At 42.4% G+C, this 23,180-nt stretch overlaps 1 protein-coding gene across 3 annotated transcripts in view; it reads right to left on the bottom strand.

Annotated features, from left to right (window-relative positions):
- The window catches only part of SHROOM3 (shroom family member 3), a 413,191-nt gene that overhangs the window by 127,962 nt on the left and 262,049 nt on the right, over nucleotides 1-23,180 (bottom strand). Inside the window, exon 1 of one of the 3 annotated variants that reach the window (XM_075606741.1) lies at nucleotides 4,270-4,741. The exons of the other annotated variants lie outside the window; for them this stretch is intronic. The gene's annotated coding sequence lies outside the window, so the exon portion shown is untranslated. Of the gene's footprint in view, nucleotides 1-4,269; nucleotides 4,742-23,180 lie in introns of those variants that run through there. 3 annotated transcript variants of the gene reach the window in all.

Below are 23,180 nucleotides of genomic sequence, written 5' to 3'. Positions count from 1 at the left end.
ACAAGTAGAAACTGTACCTGCTACATACGTACAGTATTCGGTACATTCAAGGGTATGTGCTTATAAAGTTAGGGCACGCAGCAATGAAATGTCACGTATTAAAGTTACAAAAGTAACCTTTGAAACTACTGTTGTTGCAAGGTATTCAGCATTTCAGCCCCTAATAGCAGCTTCCTCACTGCAGATCACTGCTGTTTCTGCATCTTTTGTCAGGGTGGCAGCGTGTGTGGGGATTGAAGATCTGCCTGCTGGGATTGCACAGCCTTGTGATCAGCCTCAGGCAATCGGTGTGTGCTTATAACGTACCATGATCCGCAGCATTACATATGAAATGAGACAGCAGTTTACAGTGGACAAACCTATCAGGTCGCATTCAGGGATTTGGGCTCCACAGACAATCTCATTCTGCAAACCTTCACCACAGTGCTCCGGCCACCTCGTATTGCTCGGAGGGGTTAGGTTAGCAGTACTTCTGCTATTGTGTCTCAATAAGCGTCTCAATAAGCGCTGGAGGTTGTTCTACCACAGGTCTGATAGCCAACTGATCCACAGCACCTTATTTTAAAGTTATATAGAGAAGGGGTGGCCAACCCACGGCCGGGGAACAGATTTTACAATGGCCCGTGTGATAATATTTGGGGATCAGCCGCTCCTCAGCTGCGGGGCCCTCTCACGCCATCCTTCCTCCCCGACAGTGCAGCCAGCTGGAAGTTCTGCACGTTGGATGAAAAAGATTGGCCACCCCTGGAGTAGAGGCAACTTTTGGTACATGTATCTACCCTTAGCTTGTAAGATCTGTGGTACAGGTATTTCAATCTCTGAAGTTTACCTTTTGTCTCTTACCCTTGCCCGGCACTGTAATTAACCTGTATGTTAATAATATGCAACGGTGTATACATGATTAGCGATATGCCCAATTATTTTATGTATTTTTTATTTATAGTGTTACTGTTTTACACAGCGCTTTACAAAATGACAATATAAGGTAAATAAAGTATAACTAAACGGGTAAATAACATGACAGGTAAATAAAGACATAAGGCAAAGGGAGGCCCTGCCCTGAAGAACTAACTAACAATCTAAGGTCCTGATCCACAAAATGGTGCTAAGCTTTTTCTCCTATTCATATGAATGGGAACAAGGGTGTGCTAAAGATTGGCCCCTTTTGTGGATCAGCTCTAGCTCCCGACATACTTACTAGTGAAGGTAGCACCAGTACTTTCTAGTATTTAAATCCCCAGCAGGAAGCTGTGACGGATGACGTCGTAGAGGGAGAACTGCTACTTATTTTTACTAAGCTTTGGAACAATATATTTCTAAAAGAAGGATTTACATTCATCAAAGTAAAACATACAGTACACTGAAGGCTTATCATATAAATGTCCCGTCCCCACCGCAAATAGACTGTATATAACCCCTTCAGTGTCAGAGGGTCCTGCCACCTCCTGATCGATCACGTGATCTTGACGTCATTCTGGTGACATTGTATTGTATGTCTTTATTTATATAGCGTCAAAAGTGTACTCAGCGCTTCACAAAGAATACAGTACAGGGAATTATAATTATACAATAAGTGCAGCAAAATCAGACAATAGGAAAGAAAATCCCTGCCCCGAAGAGCTTACAATCTAAGAGGTTTGATGGGGAACTTACAGAGACAGTAGGTGAGGGAGTAAGTGCTGTAGATGGCAGTGCATGGTCACAATGTGTGGTAGGAGTGACTGTGTGTGGACAATAGCCATGAGTGCAGGCTATTGGGATGCTTGATTTGTGGGGTGAGATTTAAGGTAGGTCAGTGTTAAATGAAAAGGTTAATACCATTTACAGGGGAAGAGATGGCAGGGAGGCATGAGTGGGATCAGGTGTGTATGTCTGGCTTCAGGCTTAAGGGAGATCCCCAGCAGCGGGAAGGAGTAGAGAGAGGGTGTGAATAGATGATTTGTGTGGGTGTTTTTTTATTGAGGGGCAAAGAAGTTGTTGGGAGAGAGGTGTATAAATAATGGTGCAGTGAGGACTGGGGATGTTGGAGAGAACATAGACATTCACAAAGGAACGAGGAAACAGTAAACGGAAAAAGCAATAGAGAGGGCATAGTGAGATGCAGGAGGAAAGACTTCCCAGGTAATGAACAGAGAGGGAGGGTTCCGCCCCTTCCGTGCAGATCGAGATCGATCGCGATCTACTCCAAGAAAACGAGCATAGTGTCATGATGTACAGGGTACTTCATAAGGGCCACTGGTGTGCACGCCCTCAGCACGTCCGCTGTTCATCCATGTGGCACTAAACGGGTTAATTCATGTCATGTATTGTGCATCAATTCATAGCACTTGGGGATCTGTGTACCAAGGCAATTAAGGAGCCAAGCAAGAGCCAAGAGAGGCATTTTCATCTTGCATTTCTTTGTGACAATATATCTGGGTACTTTATTCCAATTGTAGCTCTGTACAACCATCTTGTAAACTATGGAGTGTCATTTGGAGGAGTTAGGGAGCAGTCACGCGACACACAGATTATACTGAGATGTAGCCACATCTCTGTAGATGTGCATCCCATTTTTCCAGTTTCTTCGCATCAAAAATCTGCCAGCCCTGAGACTATATAAACCTTCCTGACTAATAATCTGAACAAGAAATATGATACTTGATTAACAAGTTATTTCATATTTGCACAACTGAGAGCAAAAAAAGAAATACAAATAAGGTACATATGTCAACGTACATATTTTACATGGGGAGTAATGAAGCCATGACGTGGGACGATGCCCGACGTTGCGGGTGACTGCCATTGACTTGACTGGCAGTTACCACCAGATCGGGTGCGATGTCCTGCATCGCTGCTTCACGACTCCCGGCTTTTAAGTTCCCAAACGTGTTTGAGAAGTCTATCTCCAATTTTTTTTTATCACATGACTGCAACATTTGTGCAAACTTAGTCTTAGGCTGCGCAGCAAAACAAATGTATTGCCGCTGTCACGTGCGTTTACAGTAGAAGTGACACGACGGCGCGATGGCGCGACAGAGCGACGGCTTGGTCGCGATCGCTGGAAGTCAAGTCAATTTGATTTTTCCAGCAACCGCAGCCTGATGTCACCGTCGCCGGCGCTATAAGCACAGCCTTAGATGCTGCATGAGTTAGCAATATTTTGCAAGACTTCCAGGCCATGAAATAGGGCTTTTCACCTGTGTGGTCACAGGTACAGTATACAAACCTATGATCACACCTGAGATAGCTGGGATGGAAGTTAATTTACATATGTATGTATGTATGTATGTATATCTTTATTTATATAGCGCCCTCAGCTGTTCTTAGCACGTTACGAGACAATACAGTACAGGGAATTATAATACAATAAGTGCAACAAACAAGATCTGACCATAGGAAAGGTAACCCCTGCCGCGGAGAGCTTACACTCGGGAGTAGAAATATTTAAATAGGCAAAGAATCTCATTTAAATATGCCGACAGGTTTATTTCCCAGGTATCCCAGGTTTGTTCACGTGTGTCTTTTCACGTGGAGTATGACCAAATTGGGATGTATATAATCCAAAAAGTTCTCTACTCTCTCTTTGGGAGAAACTAAAAAAAGCGCAGATTTTTTTTTTTTTTAAATGGGCCAATGTTGCATGATCTGTAATCTTGGGCAAACACATTGCCATCTATGCCATACATTTGACACAAGATTATTTTATAACACATGTTGATATCAGATCAGACCTGGTTGCTTCTTTCACACACAATGTTAAGGAGAATTACAAAGAGGCACACTAAAATTGATACCTATTAACATCAGCACAATACCCTAATACTCAATACGCATATCTCTTGCTAACACAAGTGGGGCAGAATTGTTGGAAATATCCTTTTTTATCAATCACCGACATTTAAAGACCAAATTTCATAAAGATTTTTTTTTAGCATCACTTACTGCCCATCATTTTCTGCTTGTTATATACATTGCCAAGGATATAGTCAAGCGAACTATATTTGAAGGCTTGTTTCCTACACCTCCATACAAACCACTAGACAGAGGCCAGCATCTGAACAACGTTATTTTCCTATCAAAATGCATGAGATCTGATCTCAGACAGATGTTCTAGCTCACACGAACCACTCTTTTTTAAACATCCCACAGTCATCAAATAAGCAAGCAACCCCCCCCCCACCTCCCCGCCCCCCACCGAAAAACAAAAACAAAGCAACAACTGTTCATATAGTAGCTTGTGGGTATGTTAAAAAGGATTGTTAAAAAAAAAACAAGAGCAAAACTTACCATTTCTACACAGAGGATGCGCATGAATATATTTCACAATTCCACAATTCCACAGGGCATTTGATTCCATTCATAGGTCCTGTAGGCTTTAGGTCACCCTGTGGGAGAGCTGCTGTAGGCAGATTGCTTCTCACAGCAGAGGAGGGAGCAACAGCATGAAAGCTTTCTTAATAACAAAAGTCCACCGGCAGCCCTCTCTCCACACAACTCGAGAAAGCCTCAGCACAGTAGACGTCCTTCCAATGCAGCCCCCAACCTTGGCTAGCTGAAAGTAGTGTGGAGTAAGGCTGAACATGCATCTCACAAGCAGTTGTGGGAATGCCTGTTCTCGACTCCACATTTGCAACTGCACAGGCAAGGCAGTAAAACACAACACTTTGTCACAAGTGAATGATCTTCTCCTCCTCCACCCCCCTTCCACATCACTCTACCAAAACCAGGTATTCCCACAACGAGGCCACCACTGATTGGCTGTGAGCCTCAGAGGACAGCATTTGCATCACAATGGAGATGAAGGCCCTTGTAAAGTTTGAAAATAGATTCTGGCACTCAAAGTCAGGGCCTTCCCTTCCCCCCCCTCCCGTCTCCTCCCTGTAGTACACATGATTTTCATCCAGAACGATGGCTTTACCCGCAGCAGTGAAATTGTTTGAAAAGGTTTCCATATACCTATTAAACCAAGAAGATGCGATTATCTACAGCCAGTCCGCAGCCTTCCAGTCGCCTGTAACAGATGCAATGAATCGGACTACAAGGTAAAAAGTTCACGACTATCAAGATGTTCACAAGTTAGAGGACAAAATAAACAGCAGGGACTCCTAAACGGCTCCAATACAAACAGATTTAACAGTATCAAATTGCAGTGTGTGTTTTTCAGTTGCTTGGGTTTATGCTTCATGGCAACTTTGGTGTTAAACTGATGCTGACAAGTACTTCTGCACTTCATAGCATCAATGCATCAGAGAGATTTGCACATATTTTCCCCTTCTGCTAACATAGCGCAACCATACGTCCCGTTTTTTTTGCCGGGACAGTACCGTATTGTCATTAAATATCCCGGTGTCACGCCAATCTCCTCAAAATCGTTCAAATTTCCTGATTTTTAGCTTTGACCTGTTTTAACTCACTTTAGACAGTGAAAATAGACACTGCATGTTTTTATGTGATAGATCGTATGAAACAGTAAATATTTTAAATATATTGGTTAACTCTAATGAAACGACTTATTAATATAAATGAAACTGTCATTTTGCTACACTCGAGAGTTTGTGTTTTGTTAGGAAACGGAAATAAATCAATAATTAAGTAATAATCCCCTCAGAACAGGGCATTACTGGCCAATAATGCCCTAGCTGGAAGAGTTGAAGGCCTGAGGCGAAGCCGAGGGACTTTAACCCAGCCAGGGCATTATTGGCCAATAATGCCCTTTTCTGAGGGGATTATTACTATTATAGACTAAATGTAGGCGTTATTTATTTATTTTTACATTTTTCATAAAAAAGATAGACACTTTTGTAGTCATGTTGATTTGTATCAGCTTGATCGTCTACATTCTTTGCTTTTACTGCAAGTTTATTAAAAAGGAAATTGTACATACACAGCCCCCTCTATATATACGCGCGCACACACACACACACACACACACACACACACACACACACACACACACACACACACACACACACACACACACACACACACACACACACACACACACACACACACAGCCACCCCCCTCTATATACACAAACACACTACAGTCCCCCCTACACACTCTGCAGCCACCCCTCCTCTATACCCACAAAACACACTGCAGCCCTCCTCCACCCCCTACACTCACAAAACACACACAGCAGCCCCCCTCTACACCCACAAACACACAGAAACACAATGCAGACACAGGGCAGTGGATATTCAGAGTTGAGTGCAAATAGCCGCACGGCTATTCGCACTCAGTAGAACTTAACTGAGTGTGAATAGCCGAGCTGTTATGAACAGGTTTCTATGCCTTTATTCACTAGAAAACATTCTGAAAGTCTTATAGCTCAGTGGATATGCTGCAGGCCATTAGCATAGTGGACCAGGGTTCGATTCCTGGCAGGGATGTTTATTTTTTCCATTTTATTTTCTACTGAGTGCGAATAGCCGTGCGGCTATGAACACTGTAATGTCAGTAGGTGTTTCGCACGGCTATTCGCACTCAGTAGAAAAAAAAATGGAAAAAAATAAACATCCCTGGCAGGAATCGAACCCTGGTCCACTATGCTAATGGCCTGCAGCTATAAGACTTTCTGATTGTTTTCTAGTGAATAAAGGCATAGAAACCTGTTCATAACAGCTCGGCTATTCGCACTCAGTTAAGTTCTACTGAGTGCGAATAGCCGTGCGGCTATTTGCACTCAACTGTGAATATCCACTGCCCAGACACACACACCCCAAAACACACTCTGCAGCCCTCCTCCACCATCTACACTCCCAAAACACACACACAACACACACAGCAGCCCCCCAACCCCTACACCCACAAATACACACTGCAGCCCCCTGTAAACCCACAAAACTTCAGACACACACAGACACACCAAAACATACTCTGCAGCCCTCCTCCACCATCTACACCCACCCACCCAGACACACCCACACACACACTGCAGCCCCCACTACACCCACAAACCACAAACCAACAAAACAGAATGCTGCCTCCTCTACATCCTCAAAACACACACCAGCAGCCCCCTCTACACCCACTGTAGCCCCCGTCTAAACCCACACACTGCAGACACAAACAGCAACAAAACACTCTGCACCCCTCCTCCACCCACAAAACACACACTGAAGACACACACACTGCAGTCCCCCCCCCCCCTCTACACCCACAAAACACACACAGCGGACACACCAACAAAACAGACTCTGCTGCCCCCTCTACACCCACAAAACACACACCAACAGAAGATGCACACACCAATACAACACTCTGCTGGCCCCCTTACGCCCACAAAACACACAATAGACACACTGACCTTTCCCCCTCACTCTCCTGTGCGGATCTCTGCAGGCAGGAAGGGGGAGGAGTCAGTGCCTGGCTGCAGCAAGTGTGGGGGATGAGTCAGTGCCTTGCTGCTGCCTCCTGTCCAATCACCTCCCCTGTCTGAGAGCTGATTGGCTGAAAAACTTGGCAGGGTGCCAAAAATTCCGGGCCATTATTGATTGGATAATCCCCATCATTTTAACCAATCAGAGAGCAGGGATTTCAATAATGCCCGGAATTTAACAGCTTTAGCCTGTGATACAGCACAAATTGGGACGCAATAAATACCATTATAATATTTATTTTTAAGTGATGTCCTTTGTTTTACAAATGATTTATTAATGTGTTCCTGTTTTCACTTTTAAAAATCTGGTCACTCTATGTTAATAGGGGTTCCTCGCCATAGATATTAAAGCCGGATTGATCACATTTTGCATATGTTACTGTTTTTTTCCCCACTTCTCTTGTCTGTATCGTGAAAAACAAACTTGGTTAACAAACTTTTTACACAAACAAAATATACTAAATACCAATGTTAAACCCTTATCCCCATCAATGTATTACAAAAGCGGCATCAAGGAAGCCTCTCTGGCAACAAATGATTAAAGCAGCAGGGCCAAACAAGGTAAGCTCTTTGTTAAGTGCAAAAGTACACGGTACACTAAAACAATCCCCACCGTGACATTTCCAGTCTTTGTACTTGTGGTCAGTGTGAGAGAATGGCCCTCACTATGCATACAGTATACTGCATGGCATGCGGAGTAGCTAGCCCGTGCCACTTAAACGAATGGCCCGACTGCCGCAGTTTGGCACAGGCTTTTGCAGGTGGAATGGGATGTGGAAATGCAGCCCTGCATTGTGGCTCTCTGAATGCTGCCATCAGATATGCCATTAAGAAGACACTAAGGGGAATGCACTAAAGATATACCATGAAACAGTGAGTAAACATTTTGATGCCTGGATGAGTAGCCAGTTAACAATAGTTCAGTTTTAAGCAGTCTCAAGGTATATTTGAAAGTGTAGAAATGAAAACAAAATGTAGACCATTTTCTACCTGCCTATCAACATCTGTCATGCTTTGTGTCTTTCTTCTTATAACCATTGCTCACTGATGTGTGTCCAACATTCTCAGCTTCTGATTCGACAGAACTAGGAACACAGAATCCAAAATTCAATAGCAGTAAGAGCTGAATGAATTGTGTACCCTCTGCCCCAGTGCAACACCCGGTCGTCTGTTTGTATCCTGATGCATCAATGCAGACTCCTCAAGGCATGATAAGATAAACGGTTATTCCTCTAAAATATGCCGGTTGTTCTTACAGATGTTTAAAACCAGAGACAGAACATGAAACACAGACAGAGCTCAGTGCACATCCAGTGAAACCTATACACGGCACAGTGCCTAAATATATATGTATAGATATCTATTAAATAAAATGGTCTTTTAGTTTAACATGTTGGCCAAAGTGTTGTAAGCCCCTGAGCCACTACACGGTAGACCACATCTCAAGGGTCCCTAACACTAATATAAATTCTTAATAACCTGTGCATTACCAGGAAGAATGATTTATAATAAATCTGTCAAAATTAGTTGCATAGTTCTAAGTCTAATTGAAGCTTTTATTAACCTGTACATTACCAGGAAAAGCATTCTGTATTAGATTTGTCACAATCATACTGCAAGCAAGCAAGTTCCCCTGAGAGTGGGAGATGCTATGGAGTGAGCTTTTAACCATTTAAATGTGGGAGGGGATGAGCTTCAACAAGATAGGAAGAGCCACCTTCCAATCAGCTAAGACCAGCTGAACAAGATTTGTAAAACATACAGGACACCTGCAAGCTCATATTGAACCCCAAAATAACCACAACATATATATATATATATATATATATATATATATATATATATATATATATATATATATATATATATATAAATATAAGCATATAGGTGTCACAGAGGAGTGCTACTGAGCATGGCGATATATATTTATAACCAGAGACAGAACATGAAACACAGACAGAGCTCAGTGCACATCCAGTGAAACCTATACACGGTACAGTGCCTAAATATATATATAGATATCTATTATTATTATTAAGAATTTATATTAGTGTTAGGGACCCTTGAGATGTGGTCTGCCGTGTAGTGGCTCAGGGGCTTACAACACTTTCGCCAAAATGTTAAATTTAAAAGACCATTTTATTTAAGAAATGTCTATACATATATATTTAGGCACTGTACAGTGTATAGGTTTCACTGGATGTGCACTGAGCTCTGTCTGTGTTTCATGTTCTGTCTCTGGTTTTAAATATATATCGCCATGCTCAGTAGCACTCCTCTGTGACACCTATATGCTTATATATATATGTTGTGGTTATTTTGGGGTTCAATATGATCTTGCAGGTGTCCTGTATGTTCTTACAGATGCTAAGTATTGCTCAAAACATCCAGGGGGAGCATATGGGGAGATAAGAGAACAAAGTATACAATATAAGTGCAGACGTCTGGTATTGTATGGATATAAAAGCTTGTCTTGGCTCTTATGGTTGATCTACTCACAGGAGCAAGATGATATATTAAGCAGTTGGCAAATTGGGTTGCCACCCTTGAAGATGTCTATGAGTTGTACCCCCCTAGCGATTCTCCGTCGGCAGTGTATGTATAGAGAGAGGGAGAAAACGACATAGTGCGATCAATATGATAGTTTATATTTGAAAAAACACAATAAAAATGCGCACTTACAATTTGCACAAAGGTTAAAAGCATATATCACAATATGTGAATGGAGGGTCTCTTACAGATGCTAAGCCCATATTTGCATATGAACCAACAGGGCTGTTTATCTGTTTCCCAGCAAACTAATAATTGCTCAATATTGACATATAAAATGAACACATCTGTGGTAGCTATGGAAGGCAAACGGCATTTTTCCTGCATCCTTGTGTTTGCACTGATATAATTAGATTTAATTAACACTTATTAGAGCAAAGCAAACACAAATGTACTAATGTGTCTGAAATATTTAGGCTGTGTTTTTGTATTTTTAGTTAATGATTTTTTCCCCCCTGATGAGGTTCATATTTTTTCACACGTTCTCCCAATTGTGGAATCAGGATAAGATTTCACAGGTGCTCATTATAAAACTAGCACTTCAACTGCCTTTCCTTAGCCTTTAAAGTGCCTTTCCAGAAGATATGCAGAAAGACGTTTACACACAGTTCTCTAAAAATTGCTCTTTGTCTTTTAGGCCGCGGGCATGGTCAGCGCTTGGACGCTGACCCCCACTGAGCCGCGCTCATGCGTGTCAGTGAGCCCCTGCAGCCGCAATGAGAGCGGCTTTAGCAGGGGCTCGCCGACAATCAAAATTTAGATTACGCGCGCAGGGCCGGTCACGAGAGCGGTTCGCCCAATGAGGGCGAACCAGCTCCATGATGTCACTGGCCCTCCCATAGACACGCCCCCGGACGGCGCGCATAGTAAGGCCAGGGAAAGCACCAGTTGTAACAAAAAAAAAAACAATAAATATATGCCAGACTGTGGAAAAGAAACAGCCTGATTATATCTTTTCACTTCGTTCCCCCTTCTGATAAGATAGCGGGAATCTTACCTCCACCCTAATGTTTAAGACTTGGCACCCTTCAGTCAACTTGAGGGTTTGCAGAGCACGTGTTTTCGTCCCAAATAGCTATTTTTTTAAGACAATGATTCATTGAACTGTTATTAAGGGACTCCCAGCCACACCAGGTTTCAGGAATAACGAAATAATCAGCAAACACATCAGATTGAATCTAAAGCCAGCGCATGTCCCAATTTACTTGGGACATTCTGGTTAGCAAAGGTCTGTGGGGGAAGCACCAATATGTCAACTGTAACTGCAGACAAAATCAAATATGTTGTTTTCTGTTCAATAAATAGTTGATCAAATATTTTTCTTTTAAATTAAATAAATTTAAAGAAGTATAAAAAAAAGACGACTTTATGAGAGCAGTCCCCTATGCTGTCTCCTGTATAGTGCTGGCTCAGGTAGACCTGACCTAGTTAAGCCTTCTTGGAATGTGTTCACTTTAGAATGAATACCACATATAAAAGTGGGTACTGTATACTGTATCTTGGTTATCCTAAAATGAAGGCATGTCTGAGGATTACAGATGGGCAACATTTTTTTTTTGCGGATTTGGATCCACCTCGGATCGGCCGGCTACTTTAGTGCACGGATTTCCACTAATCAGTCTCAAAAAGGGCGATTCGTCTTTTCGGGACTTTTATTTTTTATTATCACGGACAATAGAATGCGCGGGTTTCGCAATCCATCGCAGGATTTTACCAATCCTAAATGCGGATTTAGCAAACCACTGGTGGATTTTAAGAATCTAATCTGCGGATTGTATTGCTAAAATTCACCATCAGTGTCCGACGGCGTTTTTGGATTGATCCGCACGGATTGAAACGGGAACAATCCGGCGACGGATTTTATTCCGCGGAACGGATTTTGAATGGAAAGCTCCGGAAATTCCGTGAAACAGATTTTGACAGTTTCGCCCGTCTCTACTAAGGATTTGGTTGAATTAAAAAGAAGAACAATATTCCTAACAAAAACAATCCACAATTATGTTTACATTGAAGCAGCAGTTCAAGCTGCCGTTTTTTTTTCTTTTTTACTAATATGTGCATCAATACAATCCACACAATGATAAGTAATTAGCTAAGCTGCCGATCAATCCGTTGTCCTGTGATCAATCAGCAAAGATTCGGCTCGGGGGTTCATTAAATCTCTGTCAGTGCAGCAGAAGAGCACCAAAGATGCAAAGTTCTGTGGGGAAGTTCATGTGACCAGGCAGTCACTAGATACAATTGGTGCACTGCTAGAGAGAGGGCAGGGCTCAAAAAGGGGTGTGCCAGAGCCTGTTTCTGAAGAGGAAGTGGATGTGACTTTGTAAATGGTTGCTATAGATCAAAAATGCTTGTTACATTATAATACATTTCAAATGTCATTCAGAGTTGTTTAAAAAATGCTACAAGTCTTTTCTCATAGTACAGAACTGATTTATTAGAAAAAAACACATGTAGGATATTGCTACAGCTTTAAGGGATGTCACATGATTGCAGAGTATCGGATTTTGTTCCTTCAGTTAGATGTAAAATGCGGTATTGAAAATTTGGACAGAACAAGTCAAATAGTCTTTAGCATTTGCAACACATTCGTACAGTATGTGCTACATACAGTACATATTGGAACCAACAAGAGTAGTGCCAATGTTTCAATCCCCAGATGTGCTATAATCAGGATTTGCTGATTTAGCGCATTATTTTAATTGTACAATATGATTTGGCTTCTGGCTGTATCATGAGGAGGACATAGTTTTTGATGGCATCCCTCTTTCTGTTTCCCTTTTTGCATGTCATTACCCAGAATCCCTGGCTGCAGCAGAAACACTGTATGCTAAGAGATAATGGGGGGAGACAGGGTTGCAGATCTGTCTTGAGACGTGGAAATACCAGCGGTATTTTTATTTCATGTCTTTTCCAAACGCTTAAAACTTTTCAACCATGAAAGGGACAAGGCTACAGATTGGCAGTTGTGTTGTCTGATGGATGGGAGCTGTACATCTAAAAAAAAAAACAACCCCTCAAATGAACAAACTCTGAATAAGATAAGTGTAATACTCTTGGAAGACAAAGGCAATGACTTTCACTTTTATAGACCCCATTACGTAGGAACAATAACAACAACGTTGCAGAGTGGTTTCCAGAACCAGCAAGGCAATTTGCAGAAACAACAGACATAATCCCTACATGAGCTCTCATCTCCAAAACACAAAGAAAAACAATGAATGTTTCGTCCTACCCTGATAAAATTGAACCAAGACAATTTACATTGCAACTGGATTGCTTTCATTGTCAAGTGTTATCATACTCACTGCTTACATTGACGAATTAGCCTCCAGTCATCCCATAGACAGTTTAACATTAGCATAGCAATTAGGGATTACCTGCATTTGATTTCCAACAGAGATACTGGTAATATATGGTTGGGGTATAAGGGATTTGCAGAACAGCAAGGTACAGACACTTAATTAGCTAATGATGCACTTTAAGGGAAACATATTCTCAGATATCTGGCATTGTTATTTTTTCCCCAATGGAAAAAATATATATACTGTGCCTTGAAGTTACTGGAGGCAAAAAATTTTTTTGACTGAAAATGAATTAGCATATGTTTTTGTTATGAAATGAGATCGAGCTGAAACTAGGCAAATGGAGATCTTTAGAGCATCTTTGCATGCTTTAGGCTGCGCTTATAGCGCCGGCGACAGCGACGCCGCATCAAAACAAATGCATTGCCGCCATCCCGTGCACTTATAGTAAGCACGGCGCGACGGAGCGACGGCTTGGTCGTGATCGCTGGAAGTCATCTCAATTTGATTTTTCCAGCGACCGCAGCCTGATGTCGCCGGCGCCAGCATTATAAGCGTAGCCTTAGTCAGAAGTAGAACATACAGAACCCCAATAAGCTCATATTGAACCCCCAAAATAACCACAAAATATATATGCGTATAGGAGTCAAAGAGGAGTGCTACTGAGCATGGCAATATATATTTAAAACCAGAGACAGAACATGAAAACACAGACAGAGCTCAGTGCTACATCCATTACCACAGATACACGGTACAGTGCCTATTAGTCAGAAGTAGCTCAGTTTAACCCTTTGGTTGACCCAGGATGCAGCCACTACGTCATGAGGTCTGGTACTCCAGGGTCAAATGATGTATGGCTCCGTCCTGACCTTTTCCACTGGAGATCGCGTTGTGCGCTCCGGACTTGGAAGAGGACTTCTCTGCTGTTCCCGGGTTAAGGGACGCCGCGATGACATGATTGCTCTGAGTAGATGACACGTGATTGCGATTTGCCGGAGGGTTAATGGTGCAATCTGTGATACTTTACTCTAGGGGTGGCCAACTCCAGTCCTCCAGGTCCACCAGCAGGTCAGGTGTTAAGGATATTCCTGCTTCAGCGTAGGTGTCTCAATCAGTGGCTCAGTCAACGAAAACATTCAAGCCTCCAAAATACCATGAAACAAGGTATATTGTGTTAAAAATGAAATAATACCACATACTGTATATACATAAATATAAAGTTGTGTATGTATAACATTGTTATAATGACCGCTGATTGAGCCGCCTCTGCTGAAGCAGGAGTATCCTTAAAACCTGACCTGTTGGTGGCCCTTGATGCTGGAGTTGACTACACCTGCTCTACACTATTTTTTTGTTGTTATCCCATCTATAGTGACCTCAGCTGACATTGCTTCAGAACTCTTCACAGGATCCTCATGTCGTCAGCCGACACATACAAACACTGCTAGTGCCTATAGGTAGGGGGGCTTACATTTACATTGCAATAAGCAGAGCACTGCAAAGCATTGCACTGCTGTAACTGCCGGCTGCTCTGGCAACAAATACATTAAAACTTATTGTAATCACTGGACCCCAAGTGCAGCCCCCCCATATAGCTTGAAGAAGCTGCCCGTTAAACTTAATTGAAATAAAATGCTAAAATGTAAGCTTCAAATGTTAAAAAAATCTGTAAAAGAATTAAAGTATAGCAGCCTGTGTATTTCTTTAATAAACAAGCAGAACTGACAATCCTAATACGAAGCTGTAAACATGGTAATAGGGCTATGTGTTTACTCAGTCCCTTCAGCAACAGTTGCCTGTCACTGGGCTAAGCCCTCCACCCCAGGAGAGGGCTGCAATGTAATGCTTTAAATCAGTGGTTTCCAATCTTTTTAAAATCAGATGCATTGTAAGGAACTCCAGCTCTCTCTAATAGCGTGTCTCAAATCAGATGCATTGTAAGGAACTCCAACCCTCTCTAATAGCGCGTCTCAGATCAGATGCATAGTAAGGAACCCCAACCCTCTCTAATAGCGCGTCTGAGATCAGATGCATTATAAGGAACTCCAACCCTCTCTAATAGCGCGTCTCAGATCAGATGCATAGTAAGGAACCCCAACCCTCTCTAATAGCATGTCTCAGATCAGATGCATTGTAAGGAACCCCAACCCTCTCTAATAGCATGCCTCAGATCAGATGCATTGTAAGGAACCCCAACCCTCTCTAATAGCATGTCTCAGATCAGATGCATTGTAAGGAGCCCCAACCCTCTCTAATAGTGCGTCTGTGGTCAGATGCATTGTAAGGAACCCCAGCCCTCTCTAATTGCGCGTCTGAGATCAGATGCATTGTAAGGAACCCCAACCCTCTCTAATAGCGCGTCTGAGATCAGATGCATTGTAAGGAACCCCAACCCTCTCTAATAGCGTGTCTGAGATCAGATGCATTGTAAGGAACCCCAACCCTCTCTAATAGTGCGTCTGAGATCAGATGCATTGTAAGGAACCCCAACCCTCTCTAGTAGCGCGTCTGAGATCAGATGCATTGTAAGGAACCCCAACCCTCTCTAATAGCGCGTCTGAAATCAGATGCATTGTAAGGAACCCCAACCCTCTCTAATAGCGTGTCTGAGATCAGATGCATTGTAAGGAACCCCAACCCTCTCTAATAGCGCGTCTGAGATCAGATGCATTGTAAGGAACCCCGACCCTCTCTAATAGCGTGTCTGAGATCAGATACATTGTGAGGAACCCCAACCCTCTCTAATAGCGCGTCTGAGATCAGATGCATTGTAAGGAACCCCAACCCTTTCTAATAGCGCGTCTGAAATCAGATACATTGTGAGGAACCCCAACCCTCTCTAATAGCGCGTCTGTGATCAGATATATTGTAAGGAACCCCAACCCTCTCTAATAGCGCGTCTGCGAAAAGAGGCATTGTAAATTCTTATGTATTTGGAACAATTTTCAAATGACCCTTTAGGGATGCCCAGGGAGCCGAGGTTGAAAAACGTTGCTTTAAATGAAAATATGTTTTATTTTATGTCCAGGGTGTTAGGTCACATAAAGTTCACTGCAAATTTTTCACATTTTTATTTATTAATTTATTTATTTTTTGGGTTTTATATATTTTTTTATTCCAAAGTTTTGTATTGGAAACATCTATGTACAGTTACCTAGATGTTTCCAATACAAAACTTACACAGTGTCATGGGCACATGACTGGTTATTTCAAGATGCTTACCAATATAGGGTTTTTTTTTGTGTGTTGAGAATGTAGAGAAGGGATAGAGAGGGGGGCAGAAAGAGACAGACAGACCAGGGGGGGGGTTGGAGGAAGTGCGGGGGGGGGGAGGGAATGGGGTTAGGTGGGGAGCGTAAGCCGCTTCCTCCAAGTTCTCCAACGTCATGGTTCGGCGACAGCTGCCTGACCTAGACCCTTGCCTGACCGGTGTCCTGTGTCATGAGCCATAGGATTTTTATTTATTTTTTAACAATTTATCAGATGATTCCCTTAGAAACATTCGATCACTCGTGCAGTTCTCTTATTTCAACTCTTTGGCCAATCATGTCACAACTAGCCAAAAGGAAAAAATAAATGTGTGGATCAACAATTTGTCTGTACTTAACATACTGTATAAGAGTTTATAAACAGCCACACAGAATAAATTAAGTAAATAGTAGAAAAAAAACCCACCATTAAGCATGCTATTGGAGACATCACAGTTTAAAAAACAAACTAAAAAAAATGTAAGAATACTTATGCATATATATTTTTAAACAGTGCCACCTAATAAAAGCTATTTATTGTGTCACTGCTGCTAGATCACGTTGGTCCGTGGAGGGACTGCCCCTTGGAAAGAGTGGGTAGCGCCACTCAAAGCAAGAAAGCAAAGGAAGTCATAAATTTGACACCTAATAGCCGCAGAGTTCTGAAAGAAAGGTTGAAGTCACATCAGGGTAAGTTCACTCCCTGTAGAATAGGAAACTCTATGCAGCCCGTTAGCAGCAACAGAGATTCTCACACTCCTTCACAACCCCGTGTGATATCTATTACTGTCCCTCCTTCACACACCTCCTCAAAGCTCATTTGGATTTGTCACAGGCAAAACTACTGTAAAGCTAGATACTGGCAATCTCCCCAAAAGGTTGCTTGTGTGGTTCACAGAGATAACTCAGCGCTGCTGAACAAAAGGATTGGACAAGAGCAAAAAGGGTGATGTCAGCTGCTGCGCGTCTCTGCCCTCTCTCCTGTGATGCCCAAAAGGAAATCCACGACCAGTAAATTACATCATTGACTCCCCTGTCTGTGAAGCTGCCAAACTACGTACATTTTTGCCAGGCTGATCACAGGAGCTAGCAGTGCTATGCCAAGTCTTTGTAAAGCTTGCTTGAAACCCTTTGCTGCCAGCGAGGCCTGCAACCCATTTCTATACAACACGCTGCACGCAACGCCTGTAGCTGAATAAAAGTAACTCTATAAACAGTATTCTATCAAGCTCATTATGTGAGCTCATTATCTCATCTCTGCTTGTTAAAATCACTTATGTAAACGCTTGGTTATTGCTCAGTGAAGATTCATAAAGCGTGACTGATGAGTTGATGTCATCAGTTGATAAAGCTTCAGTGGCTGGTAATGTCAGCTTATTTTTTTTATGATGTTGACTCCAGAAATGAAATGTCTTGAGCTTTGTAGGTTTTGTTGCAGTTTGTGACACTTCTCCATGGGTGTATTCTTGTCACTTTTTCAGATGTACTCCTTCACTACCCCTGCTGTGTTAATCCGATGGGCCATTAGCCTCTGCAGAAATGTCACTGAAATGTACCCAGCATGTAAACTGGCCAGTTTAAGGCAAGTTTAAGGCAAGCTTTAGAATACTCGTTGGCTCGTCTGTACCACTATCTCTATCAAGCACGGTTATGTTGGTCTTTTAAGAAGTTTCACAACATTTAATGTGCTTATACTATTTCTGGACCAACAAACACAGCTACTAGAATTCTACATCTTGATCTATACATAAACTTTCCTGTGAGTAGTGAGTGCTCGCTCAGAAAATCAGATATGACCATCGCGACGATGCTCACATTTTCACTAATTGCTGTAATTCAACTTGAATTTGTAAAAAAAAAAAAAAAGAAGAGAATAAAATGAATATGAATGTTGATGGTTATACCCAATATACTGCACTGCTTTGTGAGTAGCTGTTTTTCAGTGGGTTTGGTGTGTATATTGAGTTTTACTAGGAAGCATAACATCTCCATTTTAGATAAATAACTATTTTCTAAGTCTCAATAGATGAGCAAGAAGGTGGGAAAACAAATCAACAAGTAACAAGTATGTTCATGCACAGGCCTCGTCATGTATATCGCACACAGGGCCGGCGACAGTGGGGGGACAGAAGGGACAGGTGTCCCGGGCCCTGTGTTTGCAGGGGGCCCGGACGAACCCTGCAGGTTGGGCCCGACCTCTGGCCAGGCCGGCTGCCGGTCCTCTCTCTTCTTCAACTGCATGCCTCTTCCTTCTCTGTCCCACGCCAAGCTTCCAATGCTGGCGCGCGACAGGCCTCTGTTACATCAGCGCGCTGGAAGGAAGGTCAGCAGAGGGAGGCTCGGCGCGCACTAGCGTTTGCAAGCACATGGGACAGAGTGGAAGAGGCCTGCAGCTGAAGGAGAGCCGGGACTCGGCTGCGAGAGGACCGGCAGTCGGGCCTGGCCAGAGGTCGGACCAATGTGCAGTGCCGGCTACACCCCCCGGAGGAACAAACACCGGACCCCAAAAAAACACCGGACCCGGCCTGATCATCCACAAGGTAAGTCTGTTTTCTAAGTATTGGCGAGAGGATATTTTTTATATGCATTGGGGGGTTTTATATGTATTGGGGTATTTTTTACATGAAAAACTTCAGCAGGAGATTCAAAGCACCAACGCAGAATCCAAAATCACAGAAACAGGGAACCCGGGTAATGAAAAAATGTGCAAGGCTTTATTGAGACATTGAAAAGGTGTCAGTCTCAGAGCAGAGAGTGTCCTCCCACGCGCTGTTAAAATAGTTTTTATCAGGGATTGCAGAATTGGTGCCACCTACTGCTAAACAATGGGACAAACGGGTGTACAGCCTGTTAGACTTCTCAAAATCACAAAAGGTCAACAGATGCTAAACCCCAATGATAGAGATGCATGTTATAAGATTATGTCATGTACAGGCAGTCCTCGGTTAGCCGACACAATGCGTTACTCAAAATGGCGTTGGATAGCGAAACGTTGTAAAGCAAAACACATTTTCCCATAGGAACACTGTTTAAATGAAAGGTTCCGTTCCTGAAGGCATTTTTAACACTAAAATACACCAAATATTTTACGCAGGCAATAAGATATGCAGCACACACATAAATTATATAGTGTATATACTGTATTATATATAATATAACATAATATATAATATATTATATAGTATAATATTATATAGTATTATATTATATACATACACTCTTAGGCCCCGGACATGTTACCTGCTTGCTGGCGGAAGCGCGCTGAGGCGCGCTCCCGCTCAGCACTGAGCCCCTACAGCCGCAATTAGAGCGGCTTTAGTAGGGGCTCACCTGCGCTTCCGCGCGCTTGCGGAAGCGCAGGTCTTGGGGGAATTTAAAATTCCCCCGCTTGCCGGCGAGACAGGCCGGTCACGTGAGCGGTTCGCCCAATGAGGGCGAACCAGCTCCGTGATGTCACTGGCCCGCCCCCGGCCAGTGACGCGCCCGCCCCCTGACGGTCTGTCCCCCTTCTACCCCGATCCATGTCTCGTGTGTGTGTGTGTGTGTATGTGTGTGTATGTATATGCATGTGTGTGTGCATGTGTGTGTGCATTGTGTGTGTGTGTGTGTGTGTGTGTGCGTGCGTGTGTGTGTGTGTGTATGCATGTGTGTGTGTGTGTGTGTGTGCCTTTGTGTATGCATGTGTGTGTGTGTGTGTGTGTGCCTTTGTGTATGCATGTGTGTGTGCCTTTGTGTGTGTGTGCCTTTGTGTATGCATGTGTGTGTGTGTGTGTGTGTGTGTGTGTGTGCCTTTGTGTATGCATGTGTGTGTGTGTGTGTGTGTGTGCCTTTGTGTATGCATGTGTGTGTGCCTTTGTGTGTGTGTGCCTTTGTGTATGCATGTGTGTGTGTGCCTTTGTGTATGCGTGTGTGTGTGTGTGTGTGTGTGTGTGTGTGTGTGTGTGTGTGCCTTTGTGTATGCATGTGTGTGTGTGTGTGTGTGTGTGTGTGTGTGTGTGTGCCTTTGTGTATGCATGTGTGTGTGTGTGTGTGTGTGTGCCTTTGTGTATGCGTGTGTGCGCGTGTGTGTGTGCGTGAATATATTTATCAAAGTTGCACAATGTTAATAAATAATTTATTCTCACAACATGTCTTTTTTTTTTAATTTTTAAAATATTATATAATACACACAGACACACACACACACACACACACACACACACACACACACACACACGTTCCCCAGTGACACACACACTGACAGCTACCAACACACACAGTGATACCCGCCTCCCAAGCGCTTGCTGTCTCCTCTGTAAGGACAGCAAAAAGCTCCAGGTAGAGCGAGCGGCAGCAAGCGAGAGCGAGCAAGCGCCAAACATGGCCAAGGCCTTACGACGCTTTGCAACGTCTTTATGTGTATGTGTGTGTATATATATATATACACATACACAATGTTGCAAAGCGTCGTAAGAGCGTTGGATAAGCCGTTTTGGCGTTGTAAAAATGAACATAGGTATGCATTGCACAGCGTTGGATAAACCAATCGATGTAAAGCAAAGCGTTGTAAAACGAGGACTGCCTGTACAATGTTTGCTGTTCCTATTGTAGCGTTTCCACTGCTCTGTAACTATCTGGATATCCCTGAAAAAAACAATTAAAATAAGTTTGAAACAAAAAACAATATTTTTTATATGCACTGGGTTGAATGTATTGTTTTTTTTATATGCATTGTTTTTTTTTTACATGTATTGTCTTTTTTAATATGTAGGGTTGTTTTAATATGCATTGTTTTTTATCTATTGTTTTTTTTTATATGTATTGGGGTATTTTTATATGTATTGGGTATTTTTTATGTATTGGGGTTTTTTATATTCATTGTTTTTTTATATGTATTGAGGTATTTTTTATATGCATTGCTTTTTTATATATGTATTGGGGTATTTTTTATGTATTGGGTTATTTATGTATTGTTTTTTTATATGTATTGTTTTAATAAAAAAATACGTATTGGGTTCTATTTTATATGTATTGGGGCTTTTATATGTATTTGTTTTTTTTTTATATGTATTAGGTTTTTTTTATATGTTTTTTTATATGTACGGGGGGGTTTATATATATATTTTTATATATGTATTGGGTTTTTTATATGTATGGGGGGTTATATGTATTGGGGGGTTTCAAATGTATTGGGGAGTTGGGGTTTTTTTGATGCAGGAGGTGAGAGGAGAGGGGGGGTGCGTGAGGAAAAGAGGGAATAAGAGTGAGACGCAGGGGAGATAAATACATGTGAGGCAGGGGGGCAGGGACGGAGTGAGAGTGGGGCAATTGATGGAGGGTGGGAGAGTGAGAGGTGATATGGAGGGGTGAGAAATACATGAGAAGAGAGAGGGAAATAGAGGGGGCTCGCAAGGTGTGAAATGGGGCTCGCAACACTGCTGACGGTGGGGGCCCGGTCAGAACGGTGTTCCTGGGCCCCGGGAAATCTGTCAGCGGCCCTCATCGCACATAATGCACTTTAAAACATTTAGATTGTCAGCGGGTCCCTGACTTGCACCAACAATAAAAACAGAAGAAAAACACATTCAAATTAAAAAGTGCGTTTGTGAATCGACAATTAAGAGCTGCTTTGCAAGTATTATACATGAAACACGTCACGTTCCGAAAATGATAGGTGTGACAGTCTCATTGGGGAAATGAGCTAACTAGAGATATCCTACTGTGCATTTCATATTGGTAATATATGGACCGAGATGGGATTAAGCCTGCATGAAGCACTAACCATTTTGAATATTATAGGGACGTTGTTTTCAAAGTATTCAAATTGTCCCAGAATCACATTTCCTTTCCTTCTTTCCATACCTATTGCATAGCAATTATCTCTTCTCACATTAACCTTTCATCCCTCTCCAAGCCATAACCTAAACCATAAAATACCTTTTATAGACACCCTTCATAAACCTTTCAGCCTCTCCCTTCACCCACCACCTTCATCCTACCATTGTACCATGCAATGCACCACTGTATAAGCTGAACGAGATCTCCTTTCTGGTTCCTCAGAAAACCAACTATCCAATTATATTATTTATTTATAAAATGTTTTACCAGGAAGTAATACATTGAGAGTTACCTCTCGTTTTCAAGTATGTCCTGGGCATAGAGTTATGATGACAAATACATGTTTACAAATACATAGTTACATAAGTGAACAGGGTTATACATTATATAGAAGACATTGCATGAACAGTTAAATATAATATATATTATAGGCGTATGTAACAGTTACAGACCAGATTAAAATGTGAGACAGCCTTAGTTTTGAAAGAACTTAGACTGGTGGTGGCTGTGAGAGTCTCCGGTAGATTGTTCCAGTTTTGGGGTGCACAGTAAGAGAAGGAGGAGCGGCCGGATACTTTGTTGAACCTTGGGGCCATGAACAGTCTTTTGGAGTTAGATCTCAGATGATAAGTGCTGCGTGTGGTAAGGGCTTGTTCAGATAGGCGGGTAGCTTGCTCTAGTTAGCAGGTCTCTTTAATTTTACTGGATATGAATCCAATGTTCGTCCTTTTCCCTCCTAATAGAGGTAAATTAGAATGTTAATCCTAGTATAGGTGTATTAGTATTTTATCTGGTTGTGTTAGGACCTGTGAGCAGGGTCTGCCTTGATGTGGCTCACAGGCTTACGACGCTTTGGCCAAACGGTTAAACTAAATGACCCTTTTTCAAGAGAATAT

Source organism: Ascaphus truei, chromosome 1 (genome assembly GCF_040206685.1).
Source record: "Ascaphus truei isolate aAscTru1 chromosome 1, aAscTru1.hap1, whole genome shotgun sequence".
NCBI lineage: Eukaryota > Metazoa > Chordata > Amphibia > Anura > Ascaphidae > Ascaphus > Ascaphus truei.
Note: the sequence above shows the minus strand (reverse complement) of the source record. Positions and strands in the feature narration are given on the sequence as shown.